This window comes from Nicotiana tabacum, chromosome 22 (genome assembly GCF_000715075.1).
Source record: "Nicotiana tabacum cultivar K326 chromosome 22, ASM71507v2, whole genome shotgun sequence".
Classification (NCBI taxonomy): domain Eukaryota; kingdom Viridiplantae; phylum Streptophyta; class Magnoliopsida; order Solanales; family Solanaceae; genus Nicotiana; species Nicotiana tabacum.
The window spans coordinates 79,566,494-79,582,859 of record NC_134101.1 but is presented as its reverse complement, the minus strand read 5'-3'; positions in this window follow the sequence as shown (position 1 = coordinate 79,582,859).

The window sequence follows — 16,366 nt, the reverse complement described above, 5'->3', positions numbered from 1 at the left end:
TCTCACCCGGCTTCTTTCTATTTTCGATGACTCGAACAGTCTGATTGGTGTAGATGGGGTTACTTCCATCTCCATGAATGATCATCTCCTGATGATTCTACTCAAATTTCACAGCGTGAAGCAAGGTTGAAGCCATTGCACCAGCATCATGTATCTATGGTAGTCCCAATAATAGGTTGTAAGTAGCAGATATATCCAACAACTGAAACTCGACATCAAACCAAGTTGGGCCCATATTTAGATTGAGGTTGATCTCTCCAATGGTAGATCTCTGAGATCCATTAAATTCTTTCACATTCATGCTTCCCATCTGTCTCTCATGCAAGCCTTTACCTAATCTCTTCAGAGTAGTCAGTGGGCCTATGTTGAGACTTGAACCCCCATATTAGGACCCTAGCGATGAATTTATCCTCAAATCGCAGTGTGACGTGTAGTGCCCTGTTGTGACTCAATCCTTTTGGTGGTAATTCATATTCATAAAAGGTGATTCTGTGACTCTTCAATACCTGTCCGACCATGTTAGCCATCTCCCCATTAGTGATGTTGGTGGGTACATAAGCTTCACTCAACATCTTCATCAAAGCATTCCTGTGTGTGTCTGGGTTTTGCAGCAGTGACAAGATGGATATCTAAGCGGGATTTTTGTTCAAGTGGTCAACAACAGAGTACTCTCTTGCTTGCACCTTCCTCCAAAGATCATCATTTCCAATATCGACAATAGGCGGCTTAGATGCAACTTGCTTGCTTGTTCCTCCCAGGTTCTCAGGTGTGTAAACTCGGCCAGTTCTAGTCATACCTTGTGCTGCCCTGTTTTCTCTATTTTCGCTTTTCCTTTTCTTCATGCTTCCGCAGCATAGTCCCATGGGATGGAATCAGACTAGTATGATGGCGTGTGATCCACCATCATGATGAAAGGTGTAGATACTTCAACTAAAACAACGCCTGGGTTTGGACCACAACTGGCATGAGGGTGACTGGAGACGTTTTAGGAGCATCCACCTATCGAATGAGTCCTATCGACCCCTCCGAGTCCCATTCTTCATCTGTCTCTATAACATTCACTCCCTCACATCTATGATCCGGGAGAAGATTGTTACAAACATTTGGTGCAACTTCCTTTGCCTGTATGACCTTAGTGTCGATCAATGTCCGAATTATATATTTTAATGTGCGGCACTCATCAATGGTATGACCCTTCATGCCTGAATGATATGAACATGTTTTTTATGGGATTGATCCACTGGGAAGAATTATCCATAGCAACGGTAGGAATGGGAGTGACATAACTAGCAACCTCTAGCCTCTCGTACAGTTGGTCTATGGGTTTGGTAATTGGGATGTATTGTATAGGTGGTCTTTGATCAAAATTTGGTTGTGGTTTTTGGTAGCTTTGGTGGGCGGGTGGTGGAGAGTGGTAATATGCGGTTTGAGTATTATAGGCATAATAGGTGGTAGCAAGTTATTGGTATATGGGGGTGAGGGTTGGTATGTGGGTGGAGGTGTTTGGTATATGAGAGGAGAGTTGGGACCCTGGGCTACCATTACGACACCTACTTCTTTCTTTTTCGAAATACCTCCCAATTGCAAAGCTTTGTTCGTAGCCTGATGATGTCGGAGAATTTACCATCCCACTCTTAATCCCTTCTTTTATTCTTTCTCCTAGCTTGATGATGTCAGAGATTTTATGGTTTTCAATTACCATTAACCTTTCATAATACTGCGGGTCTTGAGCTCTGACGAAGAACTTATTCATTTTTTCTTCTTTAAGTGCTGGCCTTACCTTCCAGTTTTTGATCTCCAACGAGTAGCATACTCGCATAAGGTTTCTGTTGGCTTCTTCTTTATGTTTTGAATGTAGAAAATGTCTGGCACATTTTCTGTGTTGAATCTGAATCTGTCCAAGAAGTCTGATGCCATGCTTACCCAACTAACCCACTTCTTCGGGTCTTGACTGATGAACCAAGACAAAGCATCTCCTGTGAGGCTTCGCATGAACAACTTCATACGGATTTGCTCATTCCTGCCCACTCCTACAAGTTTGTCACAATATGTTCTCAGATGCACTTTCAGATCACTAGTCCCATCGAACATTTCAAACTTGGGAGGTTTGTAACCCTCCGGCAGTTCCACATCCGGCTGAATACATAGGTCCTCATAGTTTAAACCTTCAACGCCTTTACTAACTTCAACATTATGAACTTTACCAGTGAGCTTCTTGAGTTCCTCTGCCATGTTCTTAGTGAGAAGGTATTTTTCTGTCCATTCGGGCACGTATAGGGCTTGTTGCAGAGTATGGGGTAAAGTTTCCACATATATCGGATTACTTTGGTGGACTCCGGGAACTTGGGTATAAAGGTGGTCATTGGTTAGTTTTGGGGATCAGGAGTAGGTTGTGGTGCATTATAGGGAGTGTGATAAGTAGTGGTTTGTGGGTATTGAGCTGGATGATGAGGGTGTTGTTGAGGAATTGGTACTGGTGGAGGATGAAGGTTCTGAGGAGGTATGGGATACTGTTGTGGTGTAGGAGGATTTGGTGGTGGGTTTTGGTTTTGTGTGTTTTGTGGTGGTGTCTGGTTCTGGGTAGTCATATTTTGCTGGTTAATGTCGGGGACATTGAGAGTGAGGTAAAGGTTTGCCAAGTTTCAGACCTGCTCTAGTTCGCCTTATAGTTCCAAGATTTTCTGTTCCAGACGTAAGACTAATTCATTCTGCGCCGGAGTACTTTGACCATCCGAGGTTTCAACGTTTTCTGCCACGGTAGCATTGTCTTTTCTGATACCACTCAAATCATCCATCTTCCATTTTCCTTTTCCTTTGGGATCGCTTGGTGGAGGAGGAGGTGGAGGACCTCTGGATCTAGTGTGATATGTTGACGATGCCAGTATGCACGAACCAACCTTGGGGAATGGGGATAATCAAAAGAAAAGGAAAACAAAACAAAAGGTAGCCAAGTTAGTAAAACATATTGAAAGAATGCTTGCGGTATTAAAACATGTTTTGCAAAGTCATGCAATAATCCGCGTCCTAATTTGGGGGATCTCATTATGCCTGAGCTAGGCCTAAGCGACACAGACTTAGAGAAAATCGATGCCAATAATTGCGTCATTTCATTAATGCGAAAAATGAGCCAAACCTTTACTAAATCAACAATAATAATAAAGTTACTAATGGCATTTAGCCTTATTACAATCGAAATCTAAAGCTACGCTAGAAAGCAGTAAAGCATATCATTTCCTAGTCTACTTGGTCCCTAAAAAAACCTTCCCCGTGCTTGGCTCTTTTGACTCCATCAATCAGGTTCCCCAGATCGCGCACATCCAACAGTAAGTAAGCCTTTGCTAGATGCCCTCCTTCGCAGCCATCCGTGCCTTGACAATCTGAGAGTCTCTTCCTCATCTTTCCTTCAAGCTCCATCAATCCTTGTTCCAAGTATTCCAACCTCTTTGTTGACTTAGTGGCAATTTCTTTCCTTTCTTTTATTGCCTCCACATTCACTTTGTGTTGTTCCTAATGTTTAGCTTCACACTCGAAAACCCTTTTGCGCAGCCTTCTATACTTAACATGTGCCTCAACTGCGTCATCTATGATCCTATCTTTCAGATTGACTCCTGCCTTGACGTCTCCCGCTATATTGTCCACCAACCATGATGGATAGAAGTACACATGATCCTCAGGCTCAATGGGTTCTTTTTCCACAATGATCTTCTGGTTCCACATATGTTGTGCTTCGAACTTGAATGGAATGACGTCCCCTTTGAAATCTGCATTGTATTGGACCATGTTGGAAACCCGATGTATGATCTGTTTTCTTCCCGCTTGTCTCATTACTCTAATTGGAGCATAAGGATAGATTCCTCGCAACCCTATCAGTACCAAATGAGTAGTCTCTCTTGACCTGATGATGAACTCACTGCTAGGAAACCACTCAAATATCCAAAGTACTTGCTCGTCTGTCAGATCGCTAAAGAAACGCACCAAACTTACAGCATTTTCAGGTTGTGCAAACCTGTCTGGGATAAATGTCATTTTCTTTGGGTAATGGTAAGCTATGTGGTCATTCAACGGCCGTCACAGAATATCTTGACGATATTATCCTCTCTGAAAGTGTTCCAATAGCCAAACATGTAGTAACAAATTACAACCTTCGAAGTGTCCAAATCCCTACTTGCATTGATCTAGAGCATGGTATATTTCAGCTAAAATCATAGGGACGATGTTATAAGTTTGTCCTTCGATGCCTTCTATCAATGTCCTAGCGACTATGGCTATGCGAGTATGGATCCTTCCACTTGAATTGGAAATATCAACAACCCCAAGAAGCAGACGATGAACACATAAACCCGGCGGTGCATCCAACCCAAGGAAGTAATGGCAAGTGCATCATGATAAAGACGATATGACTTGCTATGCCCATACCGTTCGTAAAGAAATTTGAAAGGGATGTATGACTTCTTTAAATAGAGCAGCTCGTCATTTTTCTTGAAACCCAGCATCTTTAGAAAATCGCAGGGGGTTCGATTCTCTAGCACTAGTAATCCTGGACTATCCCATGGCAACTTAGCAAAGCCTCCTATTTCTTCTAGGAGAGGAGTCATTTCTATGTCGCCAAATCGAAAGACGGCCCTTTTCTCATCCCAGAACTTGGTGCCTCAATCAATGACCTATTTGGCTGAATGTTTAGCAAGGATGGTAGGTTACCTAATACTCTTCTCACATGGTTCTTGTTGCAAGGTGCAAGGTCTTTCCACCAGTCAAGTAACAAGGATGGGATGTTTTGGACCATACTAAACCTGGGGACTTCGTGCTCCATTTTCTGCAAACAAACAAAAGTTAGCCCATTTCCCCCTCCAAATTTGACTATTGACGGAATAATGATCAACATATTAGCTGATTTTATCCAAGAAATGCACATAATATGATTGTGTCCATTGGGATTGTGGAAATCCCGTCGGACTTTGGACAAGGTTTATTTTAGCGGGTTGATACGTTAATAACGCTCCAATCCGTGCAAGGTTTAGCATGATGCATGTACATTTTAAGTTGGCGTAGGGTTTGTAGAATGTTCTAGACTGGTACTCCCAAGTGGACAACTTGAGAGGGAAAGGCACGGGATCGTCGATTGCACCGCTGATCGAATAGTCTACCGCAAATAAGCCTTTTCGATTTTAAAAGAGTAGTTTTGGAAAAGCGCGGACACTCATCAAGCGTCGCTATGTTTATAATTAGCACGAATGGAGTATGATGTGGAGCATGCTTTATGCAGATATAATAACACGTTGTCAATTATTTGCATGATAAAATATATAAAAGAAGTAAATAAGATAGCAAAAGTAATCATGGAAAGAATAGAAAAGAAAGACAAAAGGATGAAGTCAGTTAGTTCGTAGAATATATGAAAAAATGTAATAAAGTAAGTAAGGAAGTAGGAATGATATAGCAATTTTGACAAGATAAAAGAGCGGTCATAACAAGTAAAGATGAATAGGGGGAAGGGATGTGCATGTCATAGCAGATTTAAACAAATAAACGTGAGTAGGAAGGGATGTGCATGTCGTAGCGGATTTAAACAAATCAAGGTGAGTAGGGGAAGGTATGTGCATGTAACAAAGAAAGCAATCCACATAAACCAAGTTCAATATGGTAAGAGCCTAAGTGTAAATCCCTAGCAGAGTCGCCATGCTGTCGCGCCCCTTTCTCTCGCGAAATCGAGCTTCAACGTGTGAGAACTCTTTTAAGGGAGGGTATTAAAAGAGAGGAGTCTCTACCTAATGGTTTTAAGGTGCGTTTGGGAACCTTTTATGCAAATAACTCTGTTTGACTAGTCAACACCACCAAAGAGCGGGCAAGGGCTCAAATTACCTCAAAGAGAAGGTGTTAGGCACTCTTCGAGGTCCACAACTATGGGTCCCGGCCAAACTTAAAACTATGTGGATTAGGCTAGGTGATCAAATAAATAAAAAAATATAAAAAGTCAAAGAATTTTATTATAGCACAAAGGGAATTGGTACTATTCTTTAATGATTTTAAGGATACCACTACATTGGTCTATGTTAAATGACCAAGTATATAAAGGAGGGGGGTCCTAAGTTTTTTAGCCTAAATGATCACCCCGTGGAACATAAATAATACTTCGCAACTCCATTTAAATAGAAGTTGCTCATATTATTCAGCGGGCACAGACTATCATCTACTGCTACCTGATTACTATATTGAAGTTGTTTACCTAAAGCGTTCTAATTCAATTCTAAGTCTCGGCCTATGCGTGCACTACCCGTCCCATGCCTATGGTCCAGGAGGCTTTGGACCTGTATTTGGGTGGTTCTAAACTTACTTAGGCTGCTCAAAAATGATAAAACTAATCGGGCATTCAAAATCAAAGAGGACTGCACATAATAGCAAAGAGTGGCTTATGTTAGCCTCCACACATAAACAGAGAAGCACGCAGACTGATTTTCAGATTAAGCAATAGAACATTTCCAACATGAGACTCAGAATCTTTTGGTCCTATAGGTATGATCTCTATATGATTCCAATATCAAGCAGGCAATGCTGCATTTTAGGCTAACGTATAGATTAAATCATTATAAGTCCTAGAGACATGGTTTCTAAGTGATTCTGATTTTAGCAATATACAGGCAACGGATTTGTAGATTACAAAAACCTATAGGCATGATTTCTAGATTATTCGCAAAAGGCAGTGAAACGACTCAAGAATTATGAACTACCAATGCTGATTTTATAGACAAGTTTGTTAGGCAGGTGACAGTGCCCTAGAAGCATGATATCTAATAACCGGCAATTGACGTTGGTTTTATATAGTTTTATCCCTATAGGAATGCTATCTAGATGAGCAATACAAATGATATGGGCAGCTGATTATTAAACCCATGAGCAGTAGAATGATAATTGAGGCAACAAATAGATTAATCATTCGAAGTCCTATAGGCATGGCACCTAGGTAAGTAAAATATTGCATTGCTACGCCCTATAGTCATGTTATCTAAGAAAACACAGTAGTGGGGACTAGTACAGCGGATACTTGAAATAGCATTTGTTGTCCAGCTAAGTGTTGTGTGTGCGTGTGACTCCTATAGGCAGGCATTCTACTCATAAAGTTAAACATGTGAAGCAAATATCGAATAAATCACATAGATCCTATAGGCATGCTTTCTACTCATTTATGTGAGAATTAGAGTACCCTACCCCTTCTTTTACTAATCTCTCCATCCTTTTTTGTTCACAAATAATTACAGACCCCAAAATAATGAATACAAGTATGAATATTATATATTAAAATGCTACATGCCCAATACACAGAACATTCCCAAATGAATATAACCCAATAAAACCTAGGCCTTCAGCAAGCTTCTCCTTTCGCACGAACAGTGAACCCAGGACCCAGCATGTTTCAGAGTGAGAATGTAGCAGCTACACACACAGGGCCATACACAAACTCATACCAAGATTAAAGGGGAAAACCATACATGGTAACCAATTGACAATCCTAAAGACCTATTAACAGTGGTCATAATTCTTAGAAGTTAAGGGAACAAGATTAGTTAAACAAGAGGGCTTGAGCATACCAACTGGGCAGATAACTTTGGCATAGCAAGTTTGACATAGAAGAACTAACACCATATTGAATAATTATTCAACAAAGGAAGGGTATAGCTTACTGAGCATAGTTACACATTAAGAAGGCTGAAGAGGCAAGTCTGTAGAGTTGACAGGACAAACACATACATATACTAATTTCTCAAAAATCAAGTATAGCACAAGACATTAACCAAAATGTCAGAAAAATATTTTAAACAGGTGAGCCTTAATGCAATTTCATGTTAGAGGGATATGCAATTTCACATGAAGATGACCATAAGCAGCATAGCAACAAACTAATTGCATGGTTTACCATAAATCTCATCAGTGCCCTCACTCATGAGCATTTAAAAGGGAATGAGACAGGCAGGCATAACCATTCGTACCAATTACCTAGGAGACAGATAAACTAACATAGCAATTTGCCCTAGAAGCCATTCTAAACCAAACATACAACAGAACTTAAATGGAAACATGCTTTAGATAATTGATAGTCTCAGAGATCTATCATATTGGGCAAGAAGAACTCAACAAGGTCTAGAATAAAAACATAAAAATATAGGACAAAGTAGAGAACCGCATTAGTCTAGAAACACCTAATAAAGATAGAATCCATTCCAATAATTAAAGCATCTTACATGTGCTGAAACCTACTGAATTAAACTAATAAAGAACATGGAATTGCAGGGGATTATAAAACAATATCATAGCATTACAATATCAGAGATCCATGAATAACAGGGAAACCGAGTCATGCTTATAGAATTTAAACAACATTAACACATAGAACACATACGTCATAGATAAACCGAAAGAAAAATAGTTAATATCGCAAGAGTTAAGGACACTAACCAGTAGCAATGTTAAACAAACAAAAGAATGAGGAGTTAGAATATTGGAAGGAAAAGAACCCCAAATCCCCAATGCTTCAGAGTTCACAAGAGCCTCGAGAAGGGCTCTTAGCAGTACTTGCACCGGAGGAGGTTATTTTAACAATATTATGGCCTTGGCTTTCAGCCGGCCAAGGATTCAACAATTCCAGAAAAAATTCAAGTATCTCAGAAGAAGTGAATGAGTGAGAGAAGAGTGTAGCGAATGTACTAGCAGCGAAAATTAGGTCCCTCTCGAGGGAAAATTGGGGTGGGGTTTATATAGTGTTCAAATAGAGCGGACGAATATGGAAAATCATCAGTCAAACACAAGAAAGGAAAGAATATATCACATGCAATCAAAATCAGTAAGGAAAAAGGAAAATCTCAAACCCTAGTTGGGTCCAACGGTCTTGAATCGAACTAATAATGCAAGAATCATTCATTATATAGTATATAGACTAAAGTTCATCCAGATCTTCACAAAATCAGAGTCAATCAAGCCTGCTCTTGAAAGGTAGTTCTTGCCAAAAATAGGGCAAGAATTAAGTAACACCACAAACACACACATAATAGTAAAGTATCACAAAATAGGTAAGTAGATCATGGATTGATTCCATGTTTAGGTTGGAATTGGGGGTAATTAAGGGTATGACGGCTAGGGTTTCTCAGAGACGAGTGGAGTGGAGAGGTTTCAGTGGCAGCTATTAGGTGGGAAATGAGGATTAGGGTTTAGGTTGGGTTAATTAAAAGGGGGAATGAACGAGGGCCGATGATCTTGAGAGATCAACGACCAGGATAAAAAATTAAATGGGTGGGTCGTTTGAAGTGAGTTGAGACCGGGTTTTAGTAAAGGGTCATTTGGCTAGGGCTTGGGTTGTTGGACTGCGGATTTGGGCCAAAGTTGGTCCGAAATTGGCTTAAAATTGGGCCATAGTTTAAATACGCTAAATTTATAAAACACTAATTTATAAGAGTAATTTATAAATAGTAAAAATATTACTTATGAAGTAAAATGATTGGAAATAATAATTTAGCATTATAAAAATATAAAATGTTATTTTGTAATAAATAATATAATAAAAATGCAATTATGCATGAACATAGGCTATTATTGCAAAAATTACATACATAACTAAAATATAGATGTAATTATATAAAATAAAGTAAAATATTATTAAACACACACGTGGATATAAAACAATAAATTTGATAATTAAGTCATCATAGATAATTTAAAGGGATAATATTTAACTAATTTAAATGCAAGAAAATTAATTTTAAAACTCTAAAAATTGTTGAAAATTATGGAAAGTACTTGTATAAATCTTGTAAATCAAATAATGATGAAAAATTGATATTTTGAAAATATATATACTATTTGGAAAAATGTGAGGGCAAAATTAGGTATCAACAACAGGTTCTTCGATTTATTTAGGATCTCAAACCCAGTATCAAATTTAGCATGGCCCGAGAGTTAGAGATGGATATCGCATAGCAGTAGGTAGTTGGGATTGCTAGGAGATTGGAATGTATGTTGACTCGGGAGAGAGAGGGGAGGGAGGCGAAGAGGTCTTGAGAGTTTGACACATATAGGTCTCGGACTTGGGCATATGTTCAGATTGAGTATCAGATCACCTGGGAGAATTTCAGCGCTTATTATGGGAGGTTGGTATTTTAAAGGTTTAAGAATTTCCTAAGTTTGGTTTGAAGTGGATTTTGATGTTATCGATGTCCGTTTATGACTCATCTGCGAAATTTGAAGTCATTCCGGATTGATTTGTTACGTCTCTGAACAAGATATAGAATTTGGAAATTTGAAAATTTTTAAGTTTGATTCGAGGAGCGAATCTTGATTTTGATGTTATTTGACATTGTTTGAGGCTTCGACTAAGTTTGTATTGTATTTTGGGACGTGTTTGTATATTTGGGCAAAGTCCCGAGGGCCTTGGGTGGATTCCGGATGGTTAACGGATCGAATTTTGGACTTAAGGAAAAGCTGTATGATTCTGGTTCTTGGTTCAACCGCTTATGCAAAAGCTTCATCGCCGAAGCGGCTAGAAGGGAGTTGGGAAGAGGCCACATGTGCAAAGGAAATCCCGCACATGCGTGATCGCAGAAGTGGCCCGAGGGTCGCATAAGCGGTAGGGAGTGAGGAAGGCTAGAGGCGTAGGTGCGTGGTTCATGCCACACCTGCGAGACCGCAGAAGCGGATTCTTGGTCGCAGGTGCAACTCCGAAGAAGCGGAGTCTGGTCCGCATATGCAAAGGCAGGGGTGCAGAAGGGGGAGCGCAAAAGCAGTATTTTGGCCGCACCTGCGGAACCGTAGAAACGGTCAAGTGGTCGCAGGTGCGAGGAGTCTCTGGGCAGTGTGTTCTTTTAAGAACGGGATTTGGCCCATTTTCTTTCATTTTCACTTGGTTGGGGATATTTTGGAGAGCTTCAAGGGGATATTTTCATCAAGCAACACAAGGTAAGTGACTTCCACCTACTACAAGTTAAATACACGGTTTGTATATGGATTTAAACATGAAATTTGTAGAAACTTGGGATTTTGGTAGAAAACCTAGAATTTGGTATTTTTGATTTTGACCAAGAAATGGGACATAGAATTATGAATAAGTTATATATTTTAGTTCGTGGTGTTATTAGTAAAGTTTATCTTTGAAAATTTTTGGAATTCGAATGTGGGCCATGGGCCCGAGGGTTAACTTTATTGACTTTTAGAACAGAGTTGGGGATTGTTAGGAATTGATTAATTACAAGAATTTGGAGTATATTTTTATTGATTTTCATGTTGTTTGACTAGTTTCGAACAGACGGGCATCGGGTTGAGGTGTTTGACTGGAGTTGTAGCTGATTATGGAACTTCAGAGAGAGGTAAGTCTCCTATCTAACCTTGTGAGCGGGAAACTACCCCTATGTGATAATTATTGTTATGTGCAACTAGTTGTGGGTGCTACGTACCCACGAGGTGACGATAGTCCGTGCATGTTTATGTCCGGGTAGATTTAGGACTTTATCATGTAATAATTGAATTATTTGAACTCCTTCTGCTGGATTAATTAATTAAAGTTATATTTGAAGTTTTTTTAGAAATAAATATATGTATAATAGGCCGAGCCTTAATACTTTGAGTTGCGGGCGAGTTATTTGAGAAGCGTAAAGATTATATTCGTTATGTGCTCATGTACTATATAGTAAATACGTGTCTCGTAATTCGGTAACTTCTTTCCTTTCTTGTGGAGTGAGCCGATGTCTCGGCAGCATATAGATGCATCTATTGTTCGTGCCGCACAACTCTCGGCAATGTACACATTATTCTGGATCTGTACAAACCACCTCAGCAGAAATCGTGCGTTATAACGCTATTAGTCCGAATATTCACGAGATAAATTTTCCACTAATGCCCGACATTTTATATGGTATTCTTTTTTATTTGAGATTTACACTTGACATCCTCTAAGTTGTTAAGGTAGAATACAAGATCTAGAAATTCATGCTTTAAAAGAAGTAATTGGAAAATTATGTAACTTGCTTATTTACCCCATCATTGCCATATGCTTCATACCTGCTTATGTTTTATTATATTTCATTATTAGACCTTTAGTAAGTATCGATGTCGACCCCTCGTCACTATTTCTCCGAAGTTAGGCTAGATAGTTACTGGGTACGCATTGATTTACGTACTCATGCTTCACTTCTGCACTAAATGTGCAGGATCTGACGTGTTCATTAGATGATCACCTTGGCGCGTAGGCGCACCTGATGAGGAGACTTCATGTGAGTTGCATTGTAGGCTATGCATCGTAGTCCACCGAGTCTCCATTGTACTAATTATTTTATTCTATCTTATTACATTCGGGACATGTGTTGTATTATTAGTGTACTCCTTAGAAAATGCTCATACATGCGTGACACCGGGTTTTGGGGGTTCCTACTGGTTGTTCATTATTGTAGTTCACGTAGTTATTATCATTTTACCCTATAAATTCTATTTTATACTACTTAATTAATGGAAAATATGATTTCGAAGTAAGAAAATGAGTAAATAAGTTGATTAATCACCGCTGGCTTGCCTGACGGCAGTGTTAGGCACCATCACATTTTGGGTTATGACAGCTTAGTATCAGAGCATTAGGTTCACTTATGTCTCACAAGTCATGAGCACGTCTAGTAGAGTCTCGAGGATCGGTACAGAGACATCTGTACTTATCTTCGAGAGGCTATCGAGCTGTTGGGAGCACTTTCTTTCTTGATTTCCTCATTATGCTGTTTGATTCCATTGAGGCTTGTGCCTTTATTTCCTTCCTACTCAATCTTATGCGACGTGAAATGCTCGTGTCAATTGGGCATCGAGGAGTTGCAGTGGTACTACAGACGTAGAGTAGGATTTTTCTCCCAGCGTATTCGAGCGAGTTATTATCGTCTTCTTATGGAATAGTGTTCCATCATCTCAGCTCGGTATTAGTATTGCCTATGGTTTTGAGGTCGTGCATGGATTGTTATAGTGTTCGTGCGTTGTTATCACACAATGTTGGTGTAATGGTAGGGTGCTTATTTATGGATCACAATAGTGAATGACTCGAAAGGAGGATTTCTCAGTTCATGGCTTAGAGGTTCAGGTTAATTCCTACGGAGGAAAGGTAATCGAACTATGGATGTTCAGGCCTTGGTAGATGGAGTAACGAGACTTGATATTTTCAAGTGTGGTGGAGTTCTCATTTGTGATGCGGTGTCGTCGTCCTTATTAGAACTCATTAAGGTCCGCCGGTGTTATAGTTTTCTTTGATTTTGCCTTCGGGGCAGGGTGTTGTGAAATGGTGCCTATGAAGAGGTTGTCAGAGATAGCAGTGTGTAGTGATTCTGAATCGAATTGGCGATTCTAATGTTGATGGCTCGAGAAAGATGATCTTCGAGGAGCTTTAGAGTTGGTAGAAATTCATTAGTTCAGGTCCTACATATATGGATTTGATTTGAGGCAGCAATTGGGCAGCAAAGTATGAGAGATGGCATGGTGGGAAGTATCTCGTGGTGGTTGAATTTCTAGCAGGTCAACAGAGGTCGAGAAGTTGTTTAAAGGAGATGGTTTAACCGAACTAAGAGGGCAGATTAGTATATGGATTCTGTAGTAGGATAGCCGCATGCCTTGGAAAAGTGTAGAATATTTTGGGAATCGTGATGGAAGGTGATGTAGTCTACGGATTTTATTTGGGATGATTGCTACTGTATCGATAAAGATTGGATATGGCAGGAAGGAGTTTGTTTGAAATGAAGAGGGGTGTGAAAACATAACTATTGTTTTGGGATGCAACATGACTTCGAGTTTGGAGCATAGTGTTGGACTTTCAGTCGATGTCAATGCAGAATGAACAGAATTGTGTAGCTAGTGGTCGAGCATGGGCTCGGGAGGGTTTACCGATTACGTGGTAGTTGTACCCAGTGATGTGTCAGTGGAAGATATCGGTAAGGAATTCCACAGGTGGGTTATCTCCTGTGAGAAGGTTAGTGGTTGCATGACGTTGATAAAGCTTCTGCGAAGAATACCACTTGCTACCCGGTAAAGAGGTCGAATATGTGATTGTGACATATGATTCAGAATGTTCATGAAAGGCTTAACAAAGGACTTCGAGCAATTTGGCGGGTTAACGGTACGGGATCATAGTGATTGAGAAGGAGGGATCATTGTGGGCTCTACATTATGTGATGATAGCTTAAAGCCAAGTGGGGGAACCCCACCGTCTACGATTGGATCACGTGGTTGTCTACTTATGCAGTTTCTAGTTATCAATGTGTTGGTGGATTATTTATGACTAAGAAAAGAAGACATCAGGGGTAATTTGAGCAAAGAAATTGATAAATGTTTACTATGTTCCGCTTTATCGATTCATGTGCAAGTTTTGGGAAGACTCAGAGTTTATGCTTCTTATGGATGTGATAAGCAAGGAAACGAATTCAGTCAGTTGCTTCTTTGAGAGGGTGTTCAGGTACTAACATAGCATTGAAGTTTGGTTATATTCGGGATCAGGTCAGAGTGGGTGACTCTCAACAACGATCCTAGTGTGTTCATGAATTTAAGTGCAGTGCCTAAGGATTCTGGATCTGTTGTGTGGTTAAGAATCGAGTTTTTCATAATGGATTACGAATGGGACTTGGAATTTTCTATGTTATCATCGGGTCCGTGGTGCAGTAATGGATGAAAGGAAGAAATAGCTTTAGATTCGCGGAAGGTCTTGCAGAATGGGTGTACCAGTTGGAGATACTATTGTGCACATAAGGAGAGTATGAGATGGTTCACGAGTATCGAGATGATGTGGTCTCGTGATGTGGGTCACTCGAGATAAGTGCGAATTTGGTTCGTTACATTTTTGAATGGAGCTATTATTATTTCTAAGGCAAGTCGAGAGTAAATTGGAAGAAGTTGGGTCGGTTAGTAATGGCTGAAGCAGCATGATTGTGGCAAAGATCGCTTCCTTCAGCGTATGAAGTTATACATGTGGTTTATGGTTGTACGCGCGGGCTTGACAACCACCACAACTTGATTGATTTGGGAGGTATTTGATTCAAATAGCCTTGTGGTGTAAATGGATTCCGGAGGAGTCATGGCGGCTTAGATCACGACTCGAGGTTCGTATTTTCTATGTATTGGGAATCCAGTAGCGTGTTGCATTGGTTCTACTAAAATGAGCTAAGTGAAAGGTTTCTAGCCTATTAAGTGTTTATTCTACCAGTAGTTCATGGGTTATGATGAATTCTTGTGTTCTCGCGTAGCGGCATGATAGATGCAGTGGACAGCGTAGGAATTTAGGAAGTTGAGGATCAAGGTTGCGGTTCGGTGTTGACAAGAATGTCACGAGCTCGGGTGAGCTGGGAAGAATTTAGATGTTCAGAGTAAGCTGACATTATCCTAGTGTCGCCTGGGAATGGTCTTCTGTGGAATGAGAATTGTGTATTGGTTTACGGGTTCTTACAATTGCTTTACAGAATTAGTACGGTTGGTGGTATGAATGTGTAGACGTTGCTACCTAGTGCGGGAGGTCGTGGGAGCGTACCCCACGAGGAATTTTGTATAAGTGTGCCATGTTAATCACTTGATTGTTAAAGATTAAAACCAAGTATGGAGGTTATAGTAGTATCACAAATGCGAGAGTTTATGCCTGAAAGGAGTTCTATTCCTTGGGCTGTGGACTGTGTGAGTTTGCTTAGGATTTGACAGTTGTTATTATGTGTCATGAATAGGGCCATTGTGGATCATAGGAAAGTTGCTGGCCTAGTGTGGTATGATCAGAATTGGTTTGAGGTCAGTTGGTTAGTGTAATGTGAATGTGTGCTCTACGTCATGTCAGATGTGTCTATTCGTCATAGCATTGCTACGGAGGAGTCGTTGGTCATTGGATATTATTCCCATCATCAGCTATTCCATGATAATCTCTATTGTGCCATGTGGGTTGTGAGACGGTTTAATTATTCGCATATGTGTTTAGATTCTGTGTAGTTGGTGGTGTTATAGGACCAGGAAGGCTCTCGAGATGCAGATCATTTATCGCACCTTAGTTGTGCTTGGGTTTTGTAACGTATGGCGTTTATCCATCTCCCAAGTATTTGTATTGTGCACTTGGCGTGCTTGTGGTCAAAATTCGGGCATTTCGTAAGTATAAGCGTTACGGCTTGATGCATGTATCTTCTTGATTATTATGTGTGGATCGGGTGGCATGCTGCTACAGGTATATTGTCTGGATTGAGTTGTATGCCGCAACAGTGTCATGTTAGATCGGGATACATGCCGCAACAATGAGATGTGGAGCATTGTTCCTTACACTCATTTTGTGTGTCTTATTATTTCACCCCTAAGGTATGTTCACAACATCTATTCGTCCGTTTTATTCGTTATACGGGATAGG